The following is a 26,890-nucleotide window of genomic DNA, read 5'->3' as shown; positions in this document are numbered from 1 at the left end:
GAAGACCTAAGTAAATTCATTCAGCATTGGGATGAAATGCAATAAAGGACCATCTGAGTTAAAATCTGTAACCTTAACCAGATGATAGAGACACCCCTTGAAGATTAGTCTCTGAGCCTTAAGATATGATATGAACTTCCCCTTAGGATCTAGGGAACTACCCTATCATTCAATAACAAAATCATTAGGGAATTTAAAGAAAATGTTACGGGTGTGATAGTCTAGAGAAGCATAGTATGAGTGCAACCAATCCATCACCATTATGACGTCAAAATCAACCATGTCTAATTCAAACAGATCCACCAAAGTATCCCCACCAATCATAGATAACACACAACCTCTATAGACTCTTCTTGCAGCCATAGAGTCATCCACTGGGGTAAAAATAAAGGGTCTGAAATACACTCTGGACCAAAACCAAAATGCACAACCAGAAATGGGGTCACGCAAGAAAGAGTGGACTCTAGAACAAGTAAATAGTACATATCATGTGAAAAGAGTTTCAATATACTAGTCACAATAGCAAGTGATGCCTTAAATCCTATAGAGTATTAAGAGCTTTGAGATGGTTCTGACCAGTGTTGTAACAAGATGGTGCACTCTTTGGTGTGGGAGTTGAAAAAGAGGCCACTGGAACCTAGTTTTCCCCAGAAGCAACCTTGGCCACTGGATAATTCTTAATCATATTCCCTAACTGACCATAGCTAAAGCACATAACCCTTCTATCTATACATTAACCCCGATGCAATCTACCATAAAACCTGTAGGAAGGATATAATGAAGTTGACCCCTACAGTTGTCGCCCTCTTAGAAACGACAGTCACCCAATAACTTTGGGTAGAGAGAACTAGCCATGGAATAAAACCCAGAACAACCCCACTTCTTCTTGGGCCACTTCCCACCATCTCTGCTACTCTATTATTGCCCACTACCCTGCTCAGAAGATCTAAAATTCTTGCTCTACCTCTGTACTATATCAACCTTCTTCTTTTTCTCTTCCTCCATGTGCTTTATGTACACAACTTTCCTAGAAATATCCATTTCCTTGATTAATAAGGAAGCCATAATCTTTAATATCAAGTCTCTAGACAACCCAAAAGAGAACTTTCCCATTCTAGCCCTCATGCTAGGAACTAACTCTAAAGCATAATGAGATAACTGGTAAAACTTCTAGGCATACACCTTGACTAACATCTTACCTTGCCTCATATTAAAAATTTCTTCTAACTTTCCATCCCTAAGCTCTTATGGAAAGAAGCAGTCCAGGAAAATATTAGAAAGATCCTCCCACAGGGCTAACTCAGCATCGTCACCTCTTGACTAATCTTATTCTTTGTACTATTTGTACGCTATATTTTTAGCTAGAAGGCAGCAAAATACACACCCTCTATAGTTGTGGCATGCATAACACAAAAGATCTTTTCTTTCTCATCTAGAAAACCCTGAGGATCCTGCTTTACCTTAACAACAGTAAAGGATTGAGGATTCAACCTCATGAATGGGACAACCCATGTGGCCTCAGAAGATAGAGTAATGAAGTACCACACTTAGCCTGAGAAGCTACCAAATATGCCAACATATGGATAGACTGACAAAACTCAGTACTTATTACATCAGCCTAAGGAGCTCGAGAAGTACTACAAGGAAGCGATAGAACTCCAAGAAAGAAATTAAGAACTAGACCCCTAGACCAATTTTTAACCTAATATATAGAACTAGTTCCATCAATATTGTCCTCAGGTAGGGAAGATGAGTTTCCGTGAGCTTCAGATCTTCGGGGAGGCTTGATCTAAAAAGTGATCAAATAAGAATTAGAGAAGATTTTGAGACCTTAGACTATATAGCTTGAAAGCAGAACACAAGAAAGAGAAATATTCCAAAATGCCTTGTAGCCTTTCCTCTATAAGTGTGGCATGCCCTTAAAAGACACTTTAATCAACACGGCTTTGTGGACTCCTAATTAACCATGGACCTAGGGCTCTGATACCAATCTGACATGACCTAAAATAAGGTCTAGTCGTGTCGAGCATCTCAAGTCTGATTTGGATCGAAGATCACCCATAATACCTCATAATAACAACCATGTACCCTATGTCGAATGAATTCCAAACATATAACAATATAAGACAATAATAATTTAAAGAAATTAATTAAAGTTTATAACCATAATCCAAAAACCTCAATCAAATATTCAACTGGTGCCAACCCTAATACCAATACCAATACCAAGGTTGACACTAATATCGACACCGCCTATGCCTATAGTAGTCCCAAAAAGCCTCTATCAAAAGACAAAGAATATCCAATCAGGATATGCCCCCGACCATAGCAAAAACCAAAGTCCAACAAACATAGATAAATAAAAGAAGTCCATAGCATAAAATGGTGTCTTCCAGTGTATGAAAGATCACCACTTCAATCTGACAAAGAGCTGTCCCCAAATCCAAGTCTCTAAGTAGGAGGAGTAGCGGTTTCTACATCGGGTGGGGATACAATTCCCTAAGACGGTTAGAGGAATGGACGGTAGCATGTACTCAGGAATAAGGATAAAATAATGTTATTATTCAATGGCAAAGTAAATAACCATATTCAATCACATACATATATACATATATACCATACCGAGAATGGGAACTGGATTTAGAATGCATTTAAAACCTTAACCTAGGTTGTATAGCTTGCTATCTTAAATACACCCACAAGCTATATGGGTTTGGCTGCCCCTACTGAAAGGGCCTCGGTATGTGTTAGCCGTATAAACTGGGGAAAACCTATAATGACTAGTACATCTTCAAAAATAAAAGTGTTACATCAAGCACACGGTCACCAAGACCAAACCTTACAACAACAAACATGAGTTTCTAGTTTTGGTTCCCCTAGGACATCCACCTTCTATGGCTTTGCTAACACGACCCTCTTTAAGCCAGTATTAAAACTATGCACACATAACCAACCATTTACCAAAGAGTCTTTTTAGTTAGGTGTTAGCCATTGGTATCTTCATACCAAAATTAAAGCTTGCAAGTCTATCCATTTATGTCATACCAAAGACATTAAACCAAGTTTACTCCAAAGCATCCAATTAAACCAAGACCATGGCCACCAAGGCCATTTTGAACAATTTAAAACCTACGAAACCAATTTAAGCTCCATTACCTTTTATACAATGTAAGGACTTCAAGAATAGTCAAACTATGTGATTAAATCATTCTCATTGTCATTTTAACAAACATATTGAGGGCATATAATTTCCAAAACCAAAACAAAGTGTTAATTCACCATTCCCATGCAACTAAGTGTTCAAACCATAATTATAAAATGAAAAACCATAAGAAAACATGGAAAAATAATATCAAATCAAAAACAACAAAAAACAACAATGTCTATTTCAAAACAAAAATAGTACCACAATAATATCATGAAAACCATTTATTAACACATGCATTTAGTTGAACTAGCAATGAGTGAGGAGTAACATGCCTTAGACACCAAGGAATATTGAAAGATTTACCCTTGAAAGCCCTTAATTGATTGCCTTGTACAAATCCTAGCCTTTTATTGAACCAAGAGCTCGAGAGAGATTTTAAGAGATTTTTAAGAGTGTTTGATTTAGAATAATAGGTTAATAAAATCCCAAAAGAGGTTTTAAGTCATGTGTTAAAAAGGAGTTAAGAGGGTAATTGTCCAGAATACCCTCAACTTAAACTATAAAATCATCATAGGAGGGTATGAGTTGACCCCCTCAAGTCGTCACCACAACACATGATTGGTAACATCTAATATTAGGTAGAACAGAAGGTTAGATATCAACACACTGTCAACCATATAACTCTATTGCTCCTACTCTTGACCAGACCATACGACTCATATGGTCCAGTCGTACCTAAGACAGAATACAAAGTGTTTGGACTCTAGACAATATATAATTAAGATATACCACTCATACCCTATCCTCATGACTCTTATTGAGCCACTTATACTTAGAGCCACGTCAAGTCACTACGTTTTATATTAAGTGAAGGATCAACCTAATGATCCATCACCAAACCATATGATCCGTACCCATTAAGTCGTAAGCATAATAAAAACCTAACCATCACTTACTGACACCTTACGAGTTAGGTCACCTAACTAATACCCATATCTTATGACTTGTATGGTGAGTTATCACAAGGAAAATAGGATCAAAGCTTAGGAAATTTTCAAGGGTAAAACCCCAAGGTGTTTCTAAAGTCTACTTATTATTTAGTTCACTATGTTATATCCTAAGAGATACAAAATTGGAATCATAATTTGGTTTTGGTTAATGGATCAATTACTATATTAGTAAGGATATTAATATGGATATAACTATTATAGATTGGGTACCATGCTAATATATTATGTAGACACTGGTGCATCCTCTATAGATCATGAATAGTTTGGCATAAATAAGTCCATTAGCATAAGCATACACATTTAGTTTATTGGTGAGATAGTATAGTATATTGAGATGAGATCGAGTTTGAATTAGTTACATTTTGAGATCAAGGAGAACATAGTTCCATGAGTGAATTATAATTGTTTCATTATAAAAAATATTGTAGTTATGTAACAACCCTCATTGTCTTTTTAGTTTTTTTATATTTTGACCATTTTGCCCTTCTTCATTATTACTTTATAATATTAATGAGTTGTGGGAGTGGTTATCTTAGTTACTGAATCATACGAGATATTTTTGAAGTTTTGAGTAGCCTATAAAGTGAGACTTTTGACCTTGGTCAACATTTTGTAATTTGAGAATTGAATGGTGATTTTATCAGTTCCACTAGATATGGATTGTTGTTTTTGGGTTAGTAGCATGGTTATTTTGGGTTTTGAATCTTTATTTTATGTTTTGAGCATTTAGATGAGAAACTAGTTATATTAGCCTAAAAGGATTTCCCATAGTAACTTATTGAAAATGACCTCTATTGATAAATTTGATGATTCTATTTAGTTTGAAACATCGAAATGAGCCTAGTAGAATTATCAAATTATTTTTGTGGGGTCTCAAATGCATATTGTGGGTTTATTTTAAATATTATTAGCCTTGGGTTGATTGTTGGTGGGCATATTCTTGTGCGCCAGAATTTCTTCTTCACAATCATATGACATAGGGTAGCGATCATAAATGGTTATGTTGTTAGGCATCGTGATCCAAAAATGGGACACTACAATAACATGTCAAGGTTAGGTTGTGCATCATGGATGAAAGGACTATCTCCCACGATTGCGATTACCATTTTAATGATGGTCAATGCCAACCCTTACAATTGTATGGTGGGGGCTGTGATTCCAAGGCAATGTTCACCTAAATGGTATAAATTCATTATTATTGTTTTATCATTGTGAACCTTGGTACCTCAGTATAATAGATTTTAAATTGGTTAATCTTCTGAACTAATCTTCATTATTACCCATTAATTTATCTAAAAAATAACTCCGAAACATTGATTTCAAACTTGGAATTTTGTGGGTTACCCAAGAAAATGATTAAAATATTTTTTTCAATGATATCAAGCTCAATTTTATCTTATTTTTTATGGTTTCTCATATTTATAACCATTAAAGTATGCATAACATGATTTTTAATATAAAATTTTCAATTTTATCCTTTCTATTTTGGGGTTAATTTTCAAAGTATTTTTGTACCCAAAATGAAAGTGGATATATGGGTATCAATAAAATCATTTTGACATGTAGATTATGTTTTTGATGGATTGAGTTGATTTTGAGGCTACCTAAAAAGGAGGATAAAGTTTTTGATAGAATGAGTTCATTTTGAGGCTACATAAAAAGGAAAGACTTCTTATTTAGGGTCCAAGCACGTGTTTTGATTTTTGAGGTAGGTTATGACATAACTTTCTTCAGTATAGGATGGATAGTTAATCATTCATGTAAAATATGCTACGGGTTGGGCATTTTATTACGAGATTCTTCTTTTGAGATTATTATTTTAACCTATTGTCATAAGTGTAATTATGTGAATATTATCATTGACTTGAGAGATTATAATTATTGAGATGCCCATGAGAAAGCTTGTATTGGTCTTGCTTGAGCACTACTTGTTATTTATTATTAATGTGTTTCTCGGGTGAGGGCATAAATTTATATTATTGATATCTTACATGACCCTTCACAACTATTTTTCCATGCAATGACTTATATAATGATCTATTAAGATTTTAGGTAATTTGAGCTTATTTCTACCATTATTAAGTTGATCATCAATATATGATGTTCATTTGGTTATAAGAATGCACTCTTATTTCATTCATCCATATTCATAAAAAAAGTACCACTGAGAAACACTATCTTTGAAAAAAATAAGATACTTTATCAAATGCCTTAATTGAGGGATGTGCTAGTAAGGTTTATTGATGAGATTATGATAGTATATAGGTTGTAAACACTACGTGGGTTCTTTCCTAGAAGCTTATGCTCGAACGGTGCATATGAGGTTATTATTCCATTGGATTACATCACCTGCATTTATCTTTTGTGTTTGATATTATGTAATTTATCATTCATTTTATGTATTCATAGTGTAGTTGCTCTTAAAAAACTATTAAAGTCATATTACTTATACTGTTAGGAGTTGTATGACATAAGCCACTATTGTGAACTTTTCTTTATGCAAGTGGAAGCGATGCTCATAGTTTTTTTTATATGTTTAATATTTCACTATGCTTGGTCGACCTACGATGCCTAATGAGTACAAGTAGACCATTCTCACTCCTACATTTGCAATACTTTTGATGTAGATCCCAATTTGACTGCGACCTACAAACCTTAAGTTCATGGAGATTTGAGACTGTTCCAAGTACTGCTGAGCTCTATGTCTGGATCATATTCCAGAATTTATCTTTACCATTATCATTTCATTATCTTACCTTCACAGACATAGATTTTATGTATTTTCATGCACTATGTCGGGTTTTAGAGTGCTCTTTACTCATGACATTAGATTATGGGATTTAATTTGTATTTATTTTTGCTTTTGAATATTTTCAATGTTATTAGTGGGAATTTATCCTAATGTCTCATATTTGATTATTATTTATCTTATTTTTGTCTTTCATATTCTCTTATGAAGTTAGGGTTACCTACCAAGGTTGGATTTGGGTTGGGGCAATCAGGACCTCAGATTCTGGATTGTGATAAATAAGAATCAAAGTGCTAGGTTTTTCAATCTCATGAGTAGAAGAGCAAGATGTCTGGTAGAATTAAATGGATCAATTTATTGATATCTATATTTATCTTCCAAAGGTTATGGGATGTTTTTAGCAAAACATATGTAATTTGATTACTTATCATATGTGTTATTTATGACCAAGATTATAAACTTGTATTATTTCTATAAAGATGGTAAGAGCTTGATTAAGAGCTATCGAGGATATTGAGCAAGCACTTGAAGCAAGAGTCCTAGTTAGAGGACGAGCAGGGGTCATGACCAAGATCAAGGTAGAGGATGGGTAGAAAGAGCAACTCCAGTTATAGGGTGAGTTGGAGTATCCACTCTCGAGCCTGAGATTGATCATATTAATTTACCTTAAATATTAGAGGATGTGGGACCAACTTAGGCGCTTCAAGGTACAGTTGCTACTCTATTATTAGAGGATCTATTGATTCATATTTAAGGTTATTTGGATAGAACTTTCTTGATAGGTACTCTATCGAGTATATTGGATGGTTCTTAAACTACAAGAGGTGTTCAGCTACCGTGGTATGCTCCTACTTATGATTTTAAGACTCTTATGGTAAAACTGATGTGTCATTGAATAACGACACTTACATTGCTTAAAATAAGGAACTTTTGTAAATACAAAGGTACTTTTATATAGATATGATATGTTTGTTGAGTTTTGCAGGAAAACAGGGTCAGAAGTAAGTGCAATGGAACAAGGAAGAAAAAGGAACCAAATAACAGAAGATTGCCTAGACAACGAGTCATTGGGTAGATCTACGATTCATCATCTAGGTTATATTTAGACCAATGAATATTCAAAATGAAGAAAAGTGAAGTAAAAATTAACGACAACTCGTATGGTGTTGCATCCTAGAGCACATACAAGAGTACATAGTATCCCATGTAGTAAAGTGGCCTTTATAAGACAAATATCGATCCCGCAGGTACTTATGATCAAATCAATCTAATTCTAGTATTACTACAAAGATTAAACAATTGAAAAAGTAACCAATAACGTTTGACATTTGAAGAATTAAAGTTACCGTAAATAATGTGATAATATAAAGCGTTAGAGACATTAATGGGGAGAAATCTAGGTTTAAGGAACTGAAAATAATCCTGCGTAGCCACACAATATTTTTTGTTTAGTTTCTTATCTTGGATGTTGATTCATGAGGTTAATAACATAATTAGGGAATTTTCATCATCTAATCATATATGTAACTTAGCCCAACAACTACATTCTTGAGCGGCGTTGTGAGATCTAAGTTAAAGACATTCATATTTCACATCATATATGAACCAAATTGGGAAAATTAGGTATATTCCTATCTTAAATTCAAAACATAACTTCAATCCCTCATTGTATAAGATCCCACTCCATACATCCCACGTTCTAATCTATTGTTCCTCCTTCCGGGCTACTAATAAAAATATAGATTTATTCAAAGGGTTATAAATCCATAGAATAGTAATTATAAGGAAATATAAACAACCAAAAAATGATAATAAATATAAGCCAACTCATAATAAGTTTAAGTATTCATGATCTTAGCCTCAACCCTAGATGAGGATGTTTAGCCACTCATAGATTTATAATGATTTGTAATTATAGAATTCATGTATAAAAGCCAAAATTAAAATAAAAGAATTATCAAGAACCATAAAATAAGATTCTCAAGTGTATTTCCATCCCCAAAGGTCCTCCAAGGTGTTTACAACAAGTCCCAAGTGTCCTATTTATAAAGGGAGCCAATTAGCCCATTTTGAAAATGAGGGCTTAACATGCTCTAACATTGTTGTGATAAGGGGTGTGGTACACCCTTATCACAGATGATTACTATTTTTTGATATCCATTTTTATGTTCAATAGCATGGAACAACATTATCTCAGAGTCTCTAGGGCGTGGAATATCCTAGTGCTCATAAATTCAAGATTTCATCCATATTTGCTACATCTATTTCGCCTTGAATTCCTCACTTCGTGGGAGTTTTTCCATCATAGTTAGGCCTTTTTTTCTTTAGAAAATCACTATTAACATCTAATATTGCCTCCTGTACATAAAAACTCAAATTAGTGCTTAAAACACAATAGTATCCATTAGAACTACACCTAGCTCATGATAGTTAAACTAGTTTTCTCGTCTAAACTCTATGTGGTTGTTTTCATTCCAAACTTGTTTTGAACACACCTTAAATGTTTAAATCAAGTAATTTAACACTTAGATTCTCAATTGTATGCATATTGACTCCTTACGGACAAAAGGTGTCCTCAAAACTAGGCTAAATACTAGAGATTATGACACCTAGGTGCATAAATCCACCTAAGATCATCACCCAGCACTTAAAGCCTTGTTATTACTTGAACAACTCTTTACATTAAGCACCATGTATAAGGAAGACTCCAAAATTACAAATACAAATACGACACTCCATCTAGCACTATCACTACAATGACTACACAAATAGAAAGTTCCACCCTAAGCATGTCATATACATTTGAAAAATCATGAACACTACTTCAAACTCTCTAGCCTAATGAATTGACTCAACTAAGTTGGTGAAATCATGCATATTAATCAATTAAGAATCATATAAGTCACTCAACTATCATCAAACATTCTCCCTCACCATAAAGATAGTTACCCATATTCACTTACAAAGATGCAATTTATCACAAGAATAGGTATAGAATAAAATTTCACTAACTACCACAAAGAATTCACATGCCACATAGGATGAACCATAGGCTTTCCCTTGGTATAGTACTCCAATAATATTAAAGTATTAATGCTAACGATCAAACATGACTTTATGGGTTGTAATGTATGCTAAGGGATGGGTAGGAAATATTATTTCTAGTAATAGTGACTATCTTCCCTAAGTTCTTTAATACATCACATTATACATTGAACTCTTTTCTAAACAATCAAACTTTTAACAACTCTATCTTCACACATCTCTTTTATTTTTCCCCATCTCTTTAAGCTAGTTCACACACATAAGGAGGGAGTATTTTCTATAAGAACATGATTCAATTTTGAACAATTATCTTTATTTTCATTAAATTATTCCAAACCACAACACATCAACTTTTTCAACACCACTAGCTACTACTTTGAGGCTTCACTTTCATCTCTTTCCTTAAATTTCATACCCATTAACCATATTAATATTTCAACTAATGTTCTTAAGATATTTGGATCAAATTATGGACAATCAAAGAAAGGGAATATGCTACATAAAAGGCTACTAATGAATTAGGCTAAAGCACAACAGGGTTAACTAAGATTATGCACAAGGGTAGATAAAATGGGGTAGGAAACATGGATATTAAAAAAATTCCTATATCACTCCTAACCCAATATTTTTTATTTTTCTTTGCACACACATCTAGCAAGTTATGGAGATTAAAATGTAACAACAAATGTAGAACTGACCTCACTCACATGCGACACATGGTTAAATCAAATAGGATCATTATACACTCTAAACTAAGCAATAGAACGAATTTAAAATTATTACAATAGTGCATAAGTGTCATGTAAATGAGTCTAAGTGTTTTAAAAGTAGTCATTCAACACAACCAACATGAGTTTTTAACATTTAGAACCATGTGCATCATGTAATCACATATTGCATCTAAAAAGAAAATCTCACTTATTTCTAAAAGAAACTTCAAGGGGTGGGTGAAGTGTGACCCCACTAGATTGACACCAACTAAGACTAAAAAGCAAAGAGAAAATCTTTTCCTATTTTTTTAAGCTTATTAGAAATTAAAAAAAAAAATCAAAATCCTGTAGCAGCACTTCAACCTAAACCATGGTAAGATTCTCCATCCCATACTTAAAAAGATACTTTGTCCCCAAAGTATAATTCAAAATCATAGATAGAAGTACTCCCTGATGCCTCTAGGCCTAGTTAATAGCATCTTTAATCATCAATGAGGTTCGGTGGACCCCAGGCCCAGTATTTTTAATGCTTCTTAGTTTAGATTTCTGGTAAATACTTCTTATCAACTTATGAGCCAAAACAAAAATAATCTTAGCTTAGTTGCCTCCCAAGTAACACCTAATTTAGTATCGTGGAACGACCTATATCACTACTCTAACTATATTCCTTCATCCTCATCCTTCTACTCAAAGGCCATTTTCTCACTCTTTTCTGACTCTTGAGTTCATATTCCTTCATCATCTTTATCCTACTTGGAGGCTATGTTCACACACTTTTTAAATCTTTTTGAGTGATTACTATTAAGGTCATCATCTTTTTCCATAATAGTACTTTTAGGCTCTTTTTTTAACGTCACTCTTTCAGGAGTAATTAGTGTATTAGGAAACTCTATGAGATATTTCAAAGATGTCATTTATGGTGAGCACTCTATCACCCCATACTCATCCACTTACATAACCGTGATCATGCATAAATCCTTATATTGTGATGGTGAATTGAGTGGTTTGTATACTTTGAAGACCACCTCTTCATCATTCAGTCTCATTATTGGAGTGCCCTCTCTAACATCAATTAATGTTCTAACCATTTCCAAGAATAGATGTCCTAGTTTGATTTGTATTATATTATTTGCACCATATTCAAGAACAATAAATTCAGCAGGAACAATGAATGTACCAACCTTAATGAGAACATCATCAATGATTTCTTTGGGTTGCACTCTAGTTATATCCACCATTCGGAGCACCAAAGAACATGGCCTCGTCTATACCAATCCAAGAGTATTGAAAATAGATAGGAGAATTATATTTATTCTCTCCCCCAAATCACTTAAAACATGAACCACATCACCATTACTAATTTCTATAAGTAAGGTGAAGCTCCTCGGATCCTTTCGCTTTGCTGGCATTTTTCTTATTAAAACTAAACTGCACTCCTTATTAAGTTACACTATCTCAATATCATTTTATTTTGTCTCATTTTCACCATATCCTTCACGTACTTGATGTACTTAGGCATACCCTACAAAACATCTAAGAATGGGAGGTTAATATAAATTTCTCTAAACATGTCAAAGAACTTCTTGAATCATACATCCTCATTGGATTTTTTTTAAACTTTTGAGGGAATGATGAAGGTGGTATTTCTTGTACCCTATCATCTTTCTTAGTTTATGGGTATTCTGACTTCCCTAAAATTTTAGCATCTTTGGCTGCAACTTGAATCCTCTTCCTATTATGGAACTAACTTTGTCTAAACCTCCTTATTTTTTCATAGAGGTATGCCAAATTCATATTTACCACTCCTTAGGTTGATTGACATTACATGCTTTGGATTCTCTGTGTCACTTGGCAAGGACCCTTGAGGTCTAGTATTCTAGGCCTAAGCTTACTATCCCAATCGTGTGTCCAAATTTTTTTGGTCAAGTTATTGATTTTTTATTTCATCATCCATTTTTATTGATTATCAGAATATTTTTAATGTCTTTTCAAAATTACTGGAATGCATATTTTTCTACTATTAAAACTACTAAGTCTGAACCTGATTGTCTCCCCATATGTAGTTTATCAGAATATTTTTAATGTCTTTTCAAAATTACTGGAATGCATATTTTTCTACTATTGAAACTGCTAAGTCTGAACCTGATTGTTTCCCCATATGTAGTTTTCTTTACTATACTACTTCTGTTTGTAGGCATTAGCATAGTTTAAATTTCCATTCTGTTCATTGCTAAAAAAATTTAGTAAATATGGATTTTCTACACAAGAGTTTGTAGAGAGGCCACTTATACCACAAATCTCGCACTAAGACGGGGTTTATTGGATATCATTTACTTATTCCTGAGGTTGGTTAACTTCCAACTAGCTAAACTGTGTCATCACTTAGTTTTGTAAGGCTGACTATTGAGTGGCCAAACCTATGACACTATCCATCTTAATCATCCTGGCAGGTTTATCCAATTTATTTTTTTGATATATATCTCTACCATTTGGGATTTCCTTGTGCAATATAGTTTAGAAAAGTATACAACTCATCATATATTTTATCCAAAGCTTGACCACTTGTAGCTGAATCAAACCAAAATTTTGTTGTGTGATCAAGAGATTCAACAAAAGTGTGAGCTAATACCTCATTTATTTATTGATGGTGTGAGTTGTCCTTGCAAAAAGATTTGAATCTCTCCTATGCATAACACAAGTTCTCATCAAACTTCTACTTAAAACTTAGAATCTCAGTACGTAGCCTTGCAGTCTTTCTGGATAGGATAAATTGGATGAGAAACTTCATTTCCAGATCATCCTAAGTTGTCATGTAGTTTGAAAGTTTTGCCTTTAACTATTTATTTAGTTCCCCCAAAAGTAAGAAGGGGAAGAGTGTGTCATAATGCCGATGGCAACTCTAGTAGGGATAAAGGTGTCACTGATCTCTAAGAAATTTTGCAAATAAACCTATGGATCCTTATTTTACAGGCTTGTGAATTAACCATTACTATGTAACAACTGTGTCTTATTCTTTTAGCTAGAATCTACATCTAGGTTTCAATCAGCGGATAATGGAGGTAACATTGGTTGTGACTTGAATTGACACTTCGTGAACTATCAGGTTTGCTGATAGATCTTTAGACATTGGTTTAGGAATAACTCTTTCCTTATAAATTTAAGGTATCTGATAGAGAAGTACTACTTCTCTCCTAATTAATGTAAGCCTATCTCAGGTTCAGGATATTGGGCAACAAAATCCCTTTCCCTTGCCAGCTTACTTAATTTTAAAATTTGTACCTACAAATTTAGAAGCTAAGATCAATTTATTAGCACTTATGAAATAAAATAGCAAAACGAGAACTAAAATGATTTCAAATTTTCAAGTCCCTCACATCAGCACAAAAAACTTGTTGCATCTAGCTCACATGCAAGTGTATGTGGTCACCCAAGTAGTAACATGGCCTTTACAAGCCAAGTATCAATCCACAAGGACTTGTTCTCACCAATAATATAATTCTAGTATTAGTACAAATATTAAACAAGTACAAGAGCAAACAATAATATTTGAGATTTGAAAACTTAAAGTATCCATAAACAACATGATAATATAAAGTGTTGGAGACAATAATGGGGAGAAATCCAGGGTTAAGGCACCGCGAGCAATCATACTTAGTCATACAATCTTGTTGATTTGGTAACTATCTTTCTTTTTATTAATAAAGTTGATAACATAATCAGGGAAGGGTCACCTCTAATTGTCTATCTAAAAAAGCCCCATAAAAACATCGTTGAGCGAGAATGTGAGAATTAAGTTAAATGCATTTATATTTCATCCCGTATATGCACCAAATGTGGCCAGTTAGCATATTTCTATCCCAAACACAAATCTTAACTTCAATCCCACTTTGTGTCGGATCCCACTCCACACATCCCATAGTCTAATCTATAGTTCCTTCTTTTGAGCTCACAATAGAAATATAAATTTATCCTAAGGGCCATAAATTTGTAGATAGTAATCATAAGGATATTTGAACATGCAAATAATGATACTAAACACAAACAACAAAAAAACAACAATAATAGTCCCTGTGTATTCCCACAAAGAAAGGATAATAAACACAAAATAACTAAAAAATAGCATATTTCTATCCTAAACACAAATTTTAACTTTAATCCCTCTTTGTGTCAGATCCCACTCCATACATCCCATAGTCTAATCTATAGTTCCTTCTTTTGAGCTCACAATAGAAATATAAATTTATCCTAAGGGCCATAAATTTGTAGATAGTAATCATAAAAATATTTGAACACACAAATAATGATAATAAACACAAACAACAAAATAAACAACAATAATAGTCCCTGTGTATTCCCACAAAGTAAGGATAATAAACACAAACTAACTAAAAAATAAGCTTAAGTATTGCAATTAAGGAATTCGTGTATAAAAATAAAAGTAAATTAAAAGAAAGATTAATAACCATAAAATAAGCCTCCTCACGCATATTTCCTGACCCAAAGGACATTGAATGTGTTTACAATAAGTCCCAAGTGTTTTATTTATTAAAGAAGCCAACTAGCCTATTTTGAAAACATGGGTATGGCATGCTCTAGCATTACCACGATATAGGGCATGGAACGACCTTATATAGGATGCTTACTTTTTTGTGACATCCCATTTTATTTTCTAGGGCATGGCACACTATTATATCAAAATCTAAATGGTGTGGCACGGCCTAGTGCTCAAAAAATCCAGATTTCATCTATGTTTGCTCCGTCCATTTTGTCTTAAGTTTCTCACCTTGTGGGTGTTTTTACATAATCATTAGACATTGTTTTTATTTGTATAATAACTTTTAATATCTCACATGGCCTCCTATACATAAAATATCATGAGTTAGTGCTTAAAACACAATAGAATCCATCAAGATAACTAGAATAACACCTAGCTCAAGCTTGTAACACTAGTTTTCTCGGCTATTCTCTAAGTGATTGTTTTCATTCAAAATTTTTTTTGAGAACACTATAAATATTATAATCAATTAATTTAACGCTAAGATTCTCAATTGTATGAATATCAACTCATTAAGCACACAAGAAATCCTAAAAACTAGGCTAAATATATAAAGATTATGACACTTAGGTGCATAAATCCACCTAATATCATAAGGCCAAACTATGAGTCATATAGAGAAGTGTTTTGAACAAATAGAAACTAAGTCTTGAAAGGTTCATTGGGATAGCTATGGAAAAGGAAGCTGGTGATGATTCATAGCATCAAGCTACGACTCATAGTGACATAGAGTTCTGAGCATATGAACGAAAAGTTTTAAATCTTGAAATTTTTGCTGGGGCCCTACGAGTTAGTAAAAAACTAGTATAGCTACTTGAATAGTCTTCATCAACCATAGGGATCCTAGACAACAAAGATAACAATAAGTTATCGTCGGTCCAGATTACTTGTTGCCTGAGGTTTTATCACCACCAACCTTTTTACTCCTATTTAGTTTGGGAAAAATGTGATGTAAATACCCCTTTGATGTTTTATTATCTGTGTATGCACTTTATACACTTTTGACATTATTTTGAGTTTGAAGATACATTATTAATCTTTGAATTATTGTTCTTGATCTTAGGATTTATAACTAACTTGTGATTTTAAGTTTTAATTTTTATTATTTCTAAGTTCAAAATCATGCTTTCATCTATGGAATGTTTGTTCTTGCATCTATGAGTAATTAAACCCTATAACTAGGGTTGTGGGAAACCTGATGGATTAATAAAGTAGTTGAAGTGCAAAGACATTATAAGCTGGCATTCTTGCATGTGTTGGAGTTTCTTTTTCTTTGATTGCTTTCTTAATGGTTGAAAACTTTAGGAACACTCCTATATTTTATATTTGCTTAAAAGAGAGGTAGAGATTAGAAAAAAGGATTACAATAGTAAGTTAAATCTATCAACCTTCATCCAATTAACTTGAGACTAAGAGGAGATAGTTAATCGAGTTCATAAAATAAGGGTTAGTAAGGTGACACTCTGAGATCGGGAGGAGTTGATTTAAATTTACACAAACCAAGGTCGATTGGCGATTAGGTGAAACATAACTTATTAGATTTCACATAAAAGACATCAAGAAACATAACTTGTAATCATTTTACATTGATAACAATCATAATTAACCAATATTGTTATTATTACTATTATATCCATAGAACCCCCTTTTACTATCAACACTTTCTAATAATATTATGTTATTTTTTTTTGATGGCCAACTACTACTTATGGTGTATTATAGTTTGGCTTACCTACTAATGAGTTATAGTAGGTGTCAACATGACCTGATAAATTGGATCTTAGAAAATTGGTATCAAAGCGTAGGTTTACTAGTGTGTTGGTATAAGAGCTAAGTGTTTAGGACTGTCCAGCGGATCGGTATAGAGACATTTGTGTACTATTTTCAAGATGATATAGGGAACTATTAGGAAATTCTATTCTTGTCTCCTTGTCATGTGTCTATATTTCTATGAACCTCTAGTACATTCTCTAACTCTATTTCATTCCAAATAGTTGATACCAGGTTATTAATAGATATAGACAAGACTTTCACATAGTTTTATAGAGTCTTAGCACAACGTCGGTCTAGAGGGTCAAAGATAAATCAAAGATCTTAAGCATGAGTTAGAGGATCTAGGGCTATCTCAGGCTCTGATATAGTCTATGGCTTCCTCGGCCTTTTAAACTTTGGCATTATTAATTCCAATCCTCTTTATGGATACCTTAGAGCCAGATATGGTATTCGGTAAACTAATTATTTTTTAGACTAAAGTTGGATTTATTGGTGATCAATAAGTTTTCTTTTTGATTTTAGAGCATGGAATTGGGTTTTTTGAGTAGGTCGGACATAATCAGATATTATATCTTTCAATGTTGGAAATGGTACATGGATTTATAAGAGGGCTAGCTCTATCGCTCTATCTATCATTAGAATATTTGATATCACATGGGTTTTGTTTCCTTCATTTTACTAATCATACGAGGATCATAGAGAGAGCATATATTGGCAAATATTAAGGTGGCTCTCATATCAGTTATGGTGGTCATAATGGAAAGAGTTCTCGATAGACATTGTAGAGTATTCTATAAGGATACTTAGGCTATGGTGTTCATTTAGGATTAGTGGGTACAATACCTTAGAGTATTCCAAGAGCTTCATTTGGTTATGGCGAGATTGGCCATTATTTAAGGGAGTGCCCCAAATAAGAGTTGGATGTTCATACAGAGTCAATATATTTCCTTACCATCCTAGATCTCTTGAGGTATATTATGATTAAGGGATGGATTGTTATATCAGTAGGGAGTGCCCACATGGTAAGTTTGTAAGCCATTTGGGGCCAACACATCTTTCTCACTAGGTTAGGGCTTTAGGGGTTGGTTAAAACTTTAGAGAGCTATATCATTTATCCCTTAGCATGGTTTTATTAGTCATTCAAATTATACAGGTCATTCTTATACAAATATGGTGCCTTCAGTTAGAGGAAGTGCACTGTGTGCCTCAGTTAGTGATTCAGATGCTCATCCCGAATTTTGACCTGCTCAGATTCATACTCCTTCAGGACTATTAGATTAATGACTTTGGATTTCTACTATGATAGTTTTTTCTTTTATTTACTGCCTTTACTTTTTGTTTGATTTGAATTGGTTTTTCATACCCATCGATGATTATATGGCTTGTTATTTTTATATTGGTTGTTGTGTTGCTTGGTGTAGAGTTCATTATTATTTCACTTACCCCGTGGATGATTTCTTTTAGTAGTGGTGAGGTAGTTCAATATTGTATTTTCCTAGGGGTGTACCATTTGGGTTAAAATCCCTTTACTTTGGCATATTGGCCTTCTTATGGCCCTAGAGTGGTACTTATTATTGATTCTAATTTTTTGGAACCACCTACACCTTATATTGGTGTCACTATTATTTTTGTTACTATTTCCATTGTTTTGTCTTTGATTTATCCTTAATAGACCATGAAACTAGAATTTTCTAGCTAGATCTCAGTTTCTCGCGATTCTTATTCATTGGCCTAGACGGCTAGCTCGGTTAGACGACTTTATTTTTTTTATATAGGCAATATTGGTCATTTTCCTTATTTTATGGTGAGTTTAGATCAGCTACTGAGTGGGATTAATTTTGAATTTGAGCTTCTAGGAGTTACCTATTGATTACTGAGATCATAGCATTGGCTATACTTCTCTATATCCATTTATGAGGTTGATAATATTAAAATATGTTATTTTCATCTGGCTAGTTCATTGCTCAGTAATAGTCTTAATGTTGATATTGGAAGGTCTTAGGTTTTTTAATTTGATTTGTTGAGCTTGTATCCTGATGATATTTTTGATTTTTGGTATTGGTGTGGAGTTGGATACTCTATTTTCTCTTTGATGTGACTCATGGTTAAATTGGGTTAAGGTTGTCTTACATAGATGAATTTAGGAAACCTTTATTTCAGAATTTGTTCGGCTTAATTTGACTCTGTGAAGTGCATACTTTGGGTGATATATGCCTATTGGTATTCATTATCATAGATTAAGCATGAAACTATTCAAATTCAGGATAAAGTTTTATTTCACTGAGTTGCTTGAGTTTTGGCTATGACTACTATTGTTTACAGCGATGGTGAGTTCTTGGTTATATCTTGATGAGTTATGCCTACAACAGATATGGAGTTGACTATGTCTTTAGTCAGTGGTGTTACCCAATTTTGGTTATGTTCTTCAACTATATTTTAGTTTTAAATCTTATAGGAACCATTGGGAGATACATCAAATTTTTAATACTGAGGCTAATTTGGTATTTGGCCTTAGTTCAGACTTGTTGGCTCAAATTTTGGATTTTGACTCTTTCGAATAGGGGTTTGAGGGTTATGATAAATTTTGTCATTTAGATACTTAGTTGTCAACAATATTGGTTTGGGTAGTTGGGATCGATTATCTTAACCTCAATGTTGATCTTTCAGCTATGAGTTGTAAAACTTAGTTGCAGCCTTTAGTTCCTAGATTAATTATAGTTAAGCATTTGTTGATAGGCTGGCTAAGTCTGCTCTTTATCTACCTATTTGGTCTTTTTCAATTTAGATACATTATGGTGGATAGATGTTCGTATGATATCCTGTTGGCACTTAATGATGATTTCTTTAGATGTTGACCTTTTTATTCATTCCTCTCCAGGAATTTCTAATATCTACTCAACAGAAGAAGCGTACTCGAGTTGGATTTAACATAGTTTCATCCTTAGTTGGTGATTCACCCTTGAGAAGATCATTAAATTTTGGGTATTTGTGCTTTGAACTCCTGACTATAAGATTGAGGGTCGTTTGTGCTAGTTATAGCCTCGGCAAGAGATTATAGGCTTTGACCATGTCTATTTGTGTGTCTAGGTAGCACCTTATGGGCTTATCCTTTTGCTTAACATTAAAGATCTTCAGTGGATCAGCTCCAGTCTTTCGAGGATAGTGTGATGGGGTTGTACAGACAAGACTCAGATGACCTTTTATATGGTTTTGAGTAGATAGAAACTTGTAAAGGCAAAAGAAGGTTATATTTGGATATTGGAGTTGATCACGTGATTCATGCTTTGGATTGTCTTTAGCTTAGTTGGGGGTCATATCGATGTGATATTAGTGTATTATAATTTAGGGTTGCGTCCATCAGTCATTCTTAATTTATTAAATGTCAATTGGTTGTTGAGGTTAAGTTGTGGACGTTTGGAAAGTGAAGTGAGAAAGTTGGTTAAAAAGGGATACCTATAAAAAAATCCCTTGGAAGCATTATGTCCTCGTAGAGGTTAGTTGAGGAGTCATGCTTGAGGCATGTGGGCCCAGTACCTCATTGTCTTATGCTTTCTGACTCTTTTATCCATTGACTTTAGGGGATTAAAGTCCTTTTAGTAGTGGATATTGTAATGACCCTCCCGATTAATTCCCTTATATATGTATATTTTTGGCATTTTGATCCTTCTGCAGCGGCTATAGGTCAATTATGACTTGCCGAAAATGTTGGTTTGGTTACCAGGCAGTTCATTTGGGTTATACGCTCCTTTCCTTATTTTCAAGCTATCGTTATTGGTCTAGGGAAAATACTCCTATTAAAAGACCTTGCATGATAATTCTGACAATGACATCAACTTTGGAACATTGATTTTATGCTAGATGGACCCTTTGTTCAATTTCGGAGGTTTCCAGACTCGTTTTAGGCTATTGGGTAGATTCTATGAAAAAAGGGACTATAGGTATGGGGCCCAAATTTAGTCAGAATGAGCTCAAATGAAAGTTTTGGTGGTTCCATTGAGTCAAAAATGTCAATAGGGTATGGTAGCAAAATTCGATTGCTCGCACAAGGTTCCAAACAAATCCTGAGCACATAGTCTGAGTCCATTTGGACTTAGAAAAAAAGTTTAATGTCTCATTTTTATGGTGTAGCTGCATAAGTAGCCAAATGACCGCTTAAGTGGTAGTCGCTTTAGTGACATTGAGCCTTTTCATTAGACTTAGCTATTTGGATAAAGGCCACTTAAGCGCTTCTTGTCCTCTTTAGTCGACGCTACTTTAGCAGATGAGATACAACTTTTGGTATCCCTTCCTTTCTTTTACCGAATTCATGTCACGACCCAATTTATGAGCCATGATGGCACCTATAAAATTCTGCCAGTAAGTAAGCTTAACCATATCTTAGAGATAGATGCAATAGGCTATCTTGGTGGGAAAATGCTCAAAAGGGGGCGAAATAAGCAATTTCAACTTATAATAACACAAAGCAGTAGAAGTAGTATAAAGGGTAGCTAACACTTAGATAAATATTCCACAGCCTGGTAGGTTCAGGACAAGAGCTATTACAACACACCGTATGTCCTAGAATAGTCAATACAATCCATATCAAACAAAAGACTAGACATAAATAAAAAGAAGGAAATGGGGCAACTCTGCCTTCAAGAGCTCACCCTATCTTTGAAATCCATCACAACACAATCCTCGAATCAACGGCGGCAACTAGTACTCAGATCTACACCAAAAGGTATTTAAGTGTAGATGAGTACCAAAACCACAAGTAATTGGTAGACATTATTGACCAATTGAGCAAAACAATAATGTAAATATGATAAAATGCAAGATATCATAACGAAGTCAAGAAGATGAGGAAAAACCTGAGGATAACTCCTACATTGTTGTACACAATTAAATAAATAAATCAGAATAATAATGTAAAGAACAAGAAATTATAAATACAAAATTAACCACCATAAGCCAAGAAGTGCAAAAAAGTAAATAATTGAATGCGGGCCACTATAAGTCTGGAGGGTACACTTAAGTAAGGTATAACCCACCATCCTATACCAACTTCCGTGATCTAACTAGAATTCACCCATGACATGCCACATTAGATCAATTTCCTATTTTCATACTTGAACCAGTATCCGTATTATCAATATCATACTTTTTTGTCGAACTCGAACCTAGTACATATATCATCGTAGTCATAATCAATATCCGAACTTGAACCGGTAATTATATATTCAACACCATAATCAATACCTGGAATCTAACTAATAAATATATCATTAATATTGTAATCAATATCCAAACTCAAACCGGTAATCATATAATCATTATATTGCCAATATCCGAACTAGAATTGGTAAATACATCATCTATATTATAATCAATAGATAGACTCAAATCGGTGCACACACACACACACATATATATTTATGTATCATTATCGTAATGCCAATAAGCATCAACTTCCAATACTGATCCATCAAAACCATTAAGTTCCAAATCTCCTCAATATTACCTTCGTATATTTCAAGGTATATAACAAGTATATGAAATAGTTTTAAGGACCAACACAAATCGTGACCTAAGATGGGTCGAAGATCCCACTTCTAAATCCCCAAAATACATTACAAGGAAAATTCTACCCTTAGTAGGCTAAGCAATCTAATTCCACTTTTAAATGTTAGCTAAGCCACAATCCACCCTAACATAGAGATTTTACCTAAAACATGAGCAACTAAGCCAATTATGCCTAAACAAGATTCTTTGGATGGCTTAAAAGGTCAAATTAACCCAAGCATTGATAATCACGTATCCAATACCTAAAACCCATCCCAAATCCAACACAATATCATAAACATGCCATGAATTAGCTCAATCTACGAGGAGGGAAAACATAGCCTACCTAGATGCTGAAGAAAGCTTGAAGAGTTGGCTAAATCACCAATTTTACCTTCCGATAAGCTTCCACAAGGTGCCACACTATAAAAATCACAATCAACTCATCAAAATGAGAACACTTATACCTATATTTCACTATTGTGCATCAGGTCCAAAATCACGCAAAATCCCATATGGGGCCCATTTATGAAAATCACGTTTCCAAAACCAACTCAACATCCCCTATGCTCAAGGAACATTCACCCTAAAATGGGTAAATTTTGAGCTATATTAGTGCTAAAATCTAGTTACCAAGGTTTAGGGATCTTAGATAAGAAAAGGGGAAATCAACCATGGAAATGGAGGAATCTCACCTTAAATTTAAAAGAAAATGCGTAATCGATATTTACCCAGGCTCCCAAAAGCACCTACCATGCTATTCCTAAGATATTCCACTCCTTAGGGTTTAAGTCTATTAAGAATGGATGAGGCATAGTAAAGGGGATGAAAATGGGGTACTTATACCCTTCCTAGGTGCTTGGGAGTCGCAATTGTGACCCATCAGTCATAATTCCGACACCTGACCAAAGAGACGGAAGTGGAAATCGTGACACAGGATGTTGCTTTTGCAATATGGTCTACTACTATAGGGAATCATATTTGAGACATGAGTGGCACATTTGTGGCACTCACTGTCGGTGGGCAGATCGCGATCATGATTGATATCCCGCGACCATCGATGTAGTAGCATTAGCTGAGACTTAGAATTTCCAAGTATTTGCCAGCTCTTTGAGATTCATTCGAAACCCTATATACAAAATTGGACTATACTACCCAATCATATTAGTCATTTATGACTCAATAGTGCAGTCAAAATTTCTATCTGAGATTATTTCGAAGAAAAGTGGGTCTCACGCCCAACTTGCCATTTTCTTGACCTCGGACCAATATATTAGAATGTGGATGGGTGACTCGAGACCTAAATCAAAGGTCCACCCAGCCTAAAATCAACATTTTAGAGCTATTGAAATAGTCAGAATTCTCATACGAGGTTATCTGACTAAAGATTTTGCCCGATAGCCAATTTGAATGAACGAAGACTTAAAATAGGGAATTTGTTCTAAAAACAAAACAAACTGCCCAGTGATGAAAATATCACTCCCAGCAAGTCATAAATAATTTGTGGAAGCTATTAGTAAGCTCAAACGTCAAAAATGCATAGAAGTACAAAAAATGACCTGTAGGCTCATGACAATATCCACTACTAGAACAACTTTTGTCTGTGAAAGTAAAGGATTTTGAAGTACCTACGGTCTCGAACGGGTGAGGATACTGGGTCTGTATCTTGCTCCCGATCTCCCAGTAGCCTCTTCTACTGGATGGTGCCTCTACTAAACCTTAACTAAAGAAATCTCCTTAGTGTGCAAGCGCCTAACATCACTAGACAAAATGAGCACAGGATCCTCCTCCAAGATCAACTGCTCATCCAACTGGACTGAATCCCATCTAAGCACATGAGATGGATCAAGAATGTATTGCTACAAAATAGAAACATAGAAAATTGGATGAACAACAGTAAAATCTGGGGTGTAAGGATAACTCATAAGCTACCTATCCAATGGTATAAAGAATTTCAAAAGGTCCAATATATCTAGGGCTGAGCTTTCCCTTCCTCCTAAACCTTATCACACCATTCATGGGTGACACATGAAGGAATACCCAACCACTAACTCCAAATCTTAAGGCACGAAGACTACGGTCTGCATAGGACTTCTTCCTAGTCTGAGTTTCTCTCAACCTATCCTAAACCTCACTAACTCTATTCAATGACTCTTAAAGAAAATCAGTACCACGGGGTCTTACCTCGATATTATTAAACTAGAAATCGGGGAATGACATTGCCTACCATACAAATCCTAAAAAGGCACCATATCAATACTCGAATGATAATTATTTTTATATACAAACTCTTCAAAGGCTAAGTGTCGCTCCCACTAACCCTTAAAATCTATAAAATAAGCTTAAAGTATATCGTCGAGAACCTAAATAGTCTGCTCTGATTGGAAATCAATATATGGATAGAAGGTTGTAGTAAGATCTACCTGAGTACCCAACTCCTCTTGGAAATCTCTCTAAAATATAAAAGTGAACACAAAAACTCAGTCTAAAATGATTGATATAGGCACACCATGTAAATAGACTATCTTACACACATAGATATAGGATAACCTCTTGGCAATAAAAGACATCTAAATAGAAATAAAATGAGTTACAAAAGTAAAGAACACCTAAGATAGTCCTCTAGCATCCCAAAGATAAGAAACATACATCACCATTCAAATTTGTGGGACTCTAGTAAACACTTGCTCTTTTACTAATAATATTGGTGAAACCTAGGCTCTGATACCAATTTTTCATGACCAATTTTACGAACCGTGATGGAACCTACCAAATCCCAACAATAGGTAAGCCGAACCATTGCCCAAAGCTAGATTCAATAGGCTATCTTCTTGGAAAAATGCCTACAAGGGGGCAGAATAAGAAGTTGCAACTTATAATCACACAAACCAATAATAGTAGTCTAATATGTAGCTAACACTTAGATAAATATACTACGACCCAGTAGAGTCAGTACAAAATGCACTATAACACACCATAAGTCCTAGAATAGTCAATACACTTCGTCTCAAGAAAAAAGACTATACATCAATAAATAGAAGGAAATAGGGAAACTCCAACTCTAAGAGCTCACCCTATCCTTGAAATTGAACACAACACAGTCCTAAAATCAACGGAGGAAAATAATACTCGAATTTGCACCAAAAGGTATAGAAATGTAGTATGAGTGCCAAAACAACGGGTAACCAATAGGCACCATTGATCGACTGAGGTAAAATATGGTATAAATATAATAAAATATAATAAAGAATAACTAAGTCAAGTAGAGGAGGGTAAACCTAATAATAACACCCGCATCACTATACACAATTAAAAAAAGAAATCAAAACAATATCTAAAGAACAAACAATTATAACTATAAAATTGGCCCATATGAGCTAATATGTATGGATAAGTAAATAACCAAACGCAGGCCCCCATAAGCCTAGAGGGTACAATTAAGTAAGGTGTAACCCAAATCATCATCGTTTACCAACTTTCATGATCCAACTAGAATTCATCCATGTCATGCCACACTATAACAATTTCCCATTTTCGGACTAGAATCGGATCCATATTATCAATATCATACTTCCTTGCTGAAATTGAACTAATACATGTATCATCAGAGAAATAATCAATATCAAAACTCAAATGGGTAATTATATATTCAACATCATAATCAATATCCAAACTCAAAAAAGTAAATATATCATCAATATTATAATTAATAGCTAGACTCGAGTCGATAATCATATAATTATTATTATGGCCAATATCCAGGCTTGAACTAGTAAATATATCATTAATATTATAATCAATAGCCAAACTCAAACCAGTACATATATATATCATTATCATAATGCCAATAAACATCAACTCTCAATACCGACCCATCATAAGAATCAAGTGCCAAATATCCTCAATAATACCTTTAGTAGACAATTTTAATGTATATACAAAGTGTATGAAAAGGTTTCAAGAATTAACACAAATCGTGACCTAAGGTGGGTCGAAGAGCCCACTTCTAAATCTCAAAAATCTATTACAAGTCAAACTCTGCTGCCTACTAGGATAAGTTATCTAATTCCACTTTAAATGTTAACTAAGCCACAATTAACCCTGAGATAGAGATATTACCTAAAGCATGAGCAACTAATTTAATTATTCCAAAATTACAGTTTTTAGATGGCATAAATGGTCCAACTAATCAAAACATTGCCAATCACATATCCCACACCTAAAACCCATCCCAAATCTATCACAATATCATAATCATACCATAACTTAGCTCAATCTATAAGGAGGAAAAGCCTAACCTACCTGAACGACGAAGGAAGCTTGAGAAATTTGCTAAATCGCCAAATTTTCCTTTTGATA

Source organism: Capsicum annuum, chromosome 3 (assembly GCF_002878395.1).
Source record: "Capsicum annuum cultivar UCD-10X-F1 chromosome 3, UCD10Xv1.1, whole genome shotgun sequence".
Classification (NCBI taxonomy): domain Eukaryota; kingdom Viridiplantae; phylum Streptophyta; class Magnoliopsida; order Solanales; family Solanaceae; genus Capsicum; species Capsicum annuum.
The sequence above is the reverse complement of the archived record's forward strand: the minus strand, read 5'-3'. Positions refer to the sequence as shown.